We start from the raw sequence: 6,173 nt of genomic DNA on the forward strand, positions 1-6,173 counted from the left end.
GGTGCCATTTGGTCCATATATAGGCAATGGTTTTCTTCTAATGCACGCCCACACGTCGCTCGCATTACCAGGGATTATTATCTGCAAGAAGTGGGGATTCGTGTTTTACATGGCCAGCAAGGAGTCCTGACATCAATCATATTTAGCATTTGTGGGGATACTGGCACAGCATATTAGGAAGAGGCAGCCAACACCAGAAAACTTACAGGAGTTAAGACAAGCATTTCTTGAAGCATGGGAAGACATTCCTGAAGAAGCCCTTTCTAACCTGATTAAAGACATGGCAAGACGTATGGATGCAGTTATGCAATGCCGACGGAGTAACACACGTTACTAAAAATGTGATTTCAATGTTACAACCACGAAACATCCGAACCACAGCTGGAAAAAAAAAATGTTGTTACTGGTTTTACGCCCTTTGCATTCTGTCAAAAAGACTGAATTTCTAATAGTGTACTTATGATGAATTACACGATCCTTTGTTTTAAATGTGTTTTTCTAAAATTTAAAAACCATTAAATTTCATAACCTATAGACTTCTGATTAACAATTTTTGACATAAAAGAAGAGCTCTTGAGCACAAAATGTCCGGGCTTTTTTTTTTTTTTATCTCAGAGTGTATATTCATATGTTAGTGGTAGTCGCCACATTACGTCATATATTGTTGTTAAATATCATCAGCAACAACATGGCAAGCATACATATAATGTAGGCCTACCTCTGAATGTTTCACATCACAGTAATGTCACGTCAACAAGTTTGTTTTCTTTATGCAGAAGACTGGTCCAGCACGTACGAGAGATTGGCTACAAATAATGGAAGTTTCATTATCGCGGGCGGATGTCCCAAAGTCATAAATGCAGAGAGTGAGTACACGTGTAATTAGATGCCACATTCCTGCTCCACATTAAGCCGGTATCAATGTAGAACTTTATTTTCAGCTGTGGCAATTATTCTTTTTCCTACGTGGACCCCTACCGAAGAAGATGTGAACGTAGCACTTGACAGCCTCATATATCAGAGTTGTACATATGGTATGTTGAAAAATGTACATCACACACGAGGTAACATAATTGTAATATTGTGTCATAGTGTGACTTACACGACAACAAAAGACATGCAGAATGCACCTCTACTATAATTTAACAATTTCTGTTCTTTTATTTGAATGAAAAGTATGAGAGGAGGGTAGCTGTTTCAGCGATGATGAAATGAATTGCAATGGCAAGAAAATTAAATTTTGAACATTATTTTACTGCTTATTCCTGAAAATATGCTGTGACTTACACGATTTGTCAAGGTACTTACAAACATAATATTCTCAACCTTCTGTATGCTTCTGTGTCCATACATCTCTGTGCAACATAACAAGCTAATATAAAGTATAGCTCCACACTATATACTTCATACTAATGACTTTTCTTGCGAAATAAAGTATAACTGCATACAATATAACAAAACTTATGACTTTTCTTGCAAACATTTACATATCACTTAGCCTAAAATTACATTCTTGAAATCAAAATTGAAATAATTTTTAAGCCTGTTATCAAAACTTGGTTCTTTTAGTACTGTGTTAATTTATTTCTCTTCGACTATAGACACATCATCCTTGACTGGCCAATGACATTTAGAGGTTTCTGCATCATATCTTAAGAATTTAACTTGAATTTTTTTTTTTTCCTTTTCAAATTTATTCACCACATTTCCTGCAAAGTGTTTCACAGTTTTATTTCCAGGTAATGGTACCAAAATCCAGTTCCCTATGTTCACTCGTTTCTTAGAATCTTCCTGTGTCACTGAAATGTTAATACTATCACTGTTGCGCTTACTGCTACATTCATCTGTAGGACAGAAAACTCCTTCCTTAAAATCAAATAACCTTTTCGGCGCTCCGTGTGAAATAACAGAACATTAAATTCTATATCGAGATGCAGAGTGAAAGTAATGATAATTTCTAGTATCAGGTACATTGCAGATTTCTTTCCCGTTGATTCCACTTCCTTAGTTTTTCTGATAAGCTTGAATAGATATCACTTGCATTGTAGTATAAAACATTTATCATTGGGCATAATTGCTGTGCACATTCAGCAAATTGCTCAGCAGTTTCAGGATCAATTGTCTTGAAACGGTAGCACCTCGTATCCGTCGTTTCACAGTACCACCTAACCCATCTATTGGTCCCTTTCCGTGGGCAGTAGCTGAAAAGTTCCAAGTAGCCTCCTCTGGCTGGAAAATTATCTAGGACAGAGAATACCTCTGTTTGAAATGTTGGGCTGTGCCATCAGATTGATAATGTGTATGTGAAAACAAAATGTTTGGATGCTTTGTCTTGAAATGATCAGCCAGCAAAGTATTGAAGTGGGCTACTGCAAACTTATCATGCTGCATTTAATCAGACACTAGAACATAGGATTCATGTTCTAATTGTTCAGTTTCTGAAACAAAATATATATTAGCAGTATACAAATTACAACTATGTGACACCCAATGAGCAGACTGTATCTCATCTTGGTATTGGAAGCAATTGTTTTCACTGAAGTCAATGTGAATAATTATTGTATTGGGCACAATGTTTTCTTCAGGTTTTCAAAATAAGAAGATTGATTCGAGTTAATAAACACATGTTTAAGGAATTGTGGCAGCTTACTTCCCATTGCGTCCAGTATCTCTGTAACAGACCCTCATATTATTTTTCTGTATATGTGTCCTCATTCGTCCTTCATCCATTGTTTGTAGATTCTTTCATCATCTCTGATATCTTGTGAAAATACATTAAGAATGTAATGGTCAACCTTTCTAGCAGTGCCACAGACATAATGGACTTCATTTTGTTCTCATCGCATTACAATATTTCCTATAAAATCTGATATGCTCCTAGACATTTCCGGTAGTGATGTAAGTAGCAGTGTCATGATAATTACATAGGCATAAATGTTCAGGAGTGTCAGCCCTAAGTCAGATGTATTGTGGACGAAGTTCACCAAATCTTGTCAATCCAATTTTAAATTCTGGGTAATCGTTTTGAAACTGTTTGTAGGTTTCACTCACAGTAAGGAATAGGTACCGCTTTTGTACCTTCTCTTCTTCATCTTCTGAACGAATGATGACATAATCCTTAGTCCCAAGCATTTGATAGGACACGCTGTCACTGTTATAGAAAGCTGTAACAGCAGCTTTAACATCTTCTGTAATTACTCTCTTGCTGCATTGTGATCTGGCAGTCTTCGGTGTTGCAACAATTGCCGGAACAATATCCCTTGCTACTTTAGCTACAACTACGACACATTTTCTAGGTCTATGAGGAAGGCCACGTTTTGCCTTTGCCACGGCTTTTCCAAATGAACAAGGTAACTGATAGCTTTTTTGATGGAGATGCGACTGCGGAAGACAAAGCAGGAGTTTGCATCTTCTTTTTCTCTCTATGTACTCTTTGCTCTATTCTACGTTTCTTCCTCTATTCGTCTTTCCCATCAAAAGTCATTGAACTCTTCCTTTTCTCTCTTCTCTGTCTTTGCATACAGGTTTGCTTTCCTTTAAACTGTTCGTATTTCCCCTCTTTTTTCAGTCTTTCAATCTGTTTTCTCTTCCGTTCTGCTGCTGTTTGAGGCATTTTACCGCTGGCAAGGTTAGGTTAAGAATGGACTGGTGTTTGTATTTTATGCCTTATTTTCAAGTAAATGAAGTATCACACTTCCCTACAGAAAGAAAAGAAATTAAAAGTAACTGGAAGGAACTGTGAAATTCAGTGTGACTTACACGACAAGTTAATAAAAAATTATTACATTGAAGGCAAATTATCTAAAGTCAGGAATCATATATTTTATCACTTTGTTCTTACTAAAGTAAGAACATAATAATTTACAATCGATTAACTCGAAGCATTACGCCTAGAATCTGACAATTCACAAATTTTTGTGACTTACACGACAATCCCACCTTACTTAGCAATTAACTTTATTTCAGCATTCCTTGCCAAAACTTACCTTTTACTTCAGTGTGAATAAAAAGAGTTAGATTTCAAGTTATTATGGTAAATAATATCTGCTGTTAGCACTTAAAGACGTTCTACATGCTTTTATTCTGAGTATAATATTCAATACTGCAGTTTTATGACACTTTTCTCCAATCTGACAACATTGCTGCTAACTGTGTTCAAAATTTAGAACTATGTCGTATGTTTCTGGAAGCTTCAATGTCTAGACAACATTATTTTTTAGTGTTACCAGCTTAAAATAATACTTCAATATTTTCACTTTGGGTATATATTTTCATGAAATTCACCGGTGAACAAAGGGAGGATTATGAGAAGAATGGGAAAACAAATAGAACGTGGGAATACAAGGAAAATGGAAAGAGAAGAATATAGGTAAAATAAAGAGAACAAACGGAATACAAGGAGAACAGAAAGATAACGACAAGACTAAGGCAAATGCATGGAGAACAAAATGTAGAAGGAAAAATAGAAAGAAAACGAGAAATGAAGACCGCAATTAACACACAGAGAATACAAGGGGAATAAGGGAAATAGGACTGGAGAATGCTGAGTTCGCAGTGAAAGACCTTCTCTTGAGCAGAACACTATGAATAAATGAATTAAATGTGAGCAAGTGTAATACAATAAAAAACAGGGCAATGCATGGACAACAAGGAGAAGATGGGGTTGGATTTTCATGTGGCTGATAATTTTCTATTTATCCCTCATACGTAGTGAGAAGAAAGACGAAGTTCTACTCCAAAATGTGGGAACCCCAGGAAAATTCCTGTTAACCTAACCTCCGTGCACAACGATCCTAACCTCATTGTTTGAAATGATGTCTCCGTTTAACTCAAGCCAACAATCTGTAACTGAATCACCACGGCGTCTTGGATTTGTAATACATTTACTTTTCAATTATTTTGAAATGACATGATTACCGTACATGTTTGATGAATAGAACAGAAGATACTTATAGTATAACAAAGAAAATAATGAAGTCATGTCATGTCAACCACATTCGATTAGTAGTACAGTGCCATTCAGTAATCTTTGTACTGTTTACTATTATTGCAAATTTATAATATATCCTCTATTGGCATTTCTCTACTGGACTCATATCCAATGAAAAACTATTATATCTAATTCTCCGCAATAAGGAGATACATATTGCGTTGCGCTTCACATCTTTGTCGTGTCCCCTTTCAAGTGGGATGTGCAATGCACGCCTTCGTATCAACCAAGTTCTTTAAGTGATCATGTCTCTATCGATGAAGCCTGCGAAATAGGGCACATTAATGCCGCAAGGCAATGTGAGAAAGACATTTTGTGCAGTAAATTCAAACTATTTTTCAAAGTTAGCCTACACATTTTACTTCTTATAGATCAAGCCTGGGCGTTAATAGCTCAATTGAGGTAGGCTACTGCAGACCACCCCTTGACTCTCCACTCCACAGACACAGTTATATATCGGACTGTTACATGAACGTCTGAAGGCAAGCATTTCTGAGTGACGGATTGAATAATGTATGCATCATAGCGTTTGACTCTCGCTGGTCACCTAAAATCCACCACTGATGCACATTGTTTTACTATATGAAAGCAGTGTAGTGGAAAGAACATGGGCGGTGGTATCTGCTTTTCTTTTTCCTTCCCCTGGTGTAGGCAGTCACGCGTTCTTGCCATGTGTTCATTTTTAATAGACGACCAGGATATAACACTAATTGATAACCTGAGAACACAAATTTTCAAATAATTTCTCATTCTGGACAGACTGCAACAAACAGTAGTTCAGTGATGACTGAATTTCAAATGAAAGTTTTCTGTTTTCCGGCAGAACAGTACATAATTGCACTATTTTACGACTATACCTCAACAAATTCAACAGATAACTCGAAGAACTGCTTGCGATAATATACAAGCGATTGCAAAAAAATAATTCCATAATTATCAGGATAAGGAGAATCATAAGCAGTTGGACAGGAAACGTGCACAATGAGATAAGAGGTCACTATTGTCATTATTTCCAGGAATTTCACAGCGAGATATGAAGGGTTCAGAGCCATAGTGGTCCAAGCGCCATTAATGAAAAACGGAGAAAACAAGGTCTTAAATTGAGTGATTACCATGATTTAACGAAACATATAGCGAGTAATATAAAGTATGCACTTTCAAACTAAATGATATGTCAATCTTC

Source organism: Periplaneta americana, chromosome 15, assembly GCF_040183065.1.
Source record: "Periplaneta americana isolate PAMFEO1 chromosome 15, P.americana_PAMFEO1_priV1, whole genome shotgun sequence".
Taxonomy (NCBI): Eukaryota; Metazoa; Arthropoda; class Insecta; order Blattodea; family Blattidae; genus Periplaneta; species Periplaneta americana.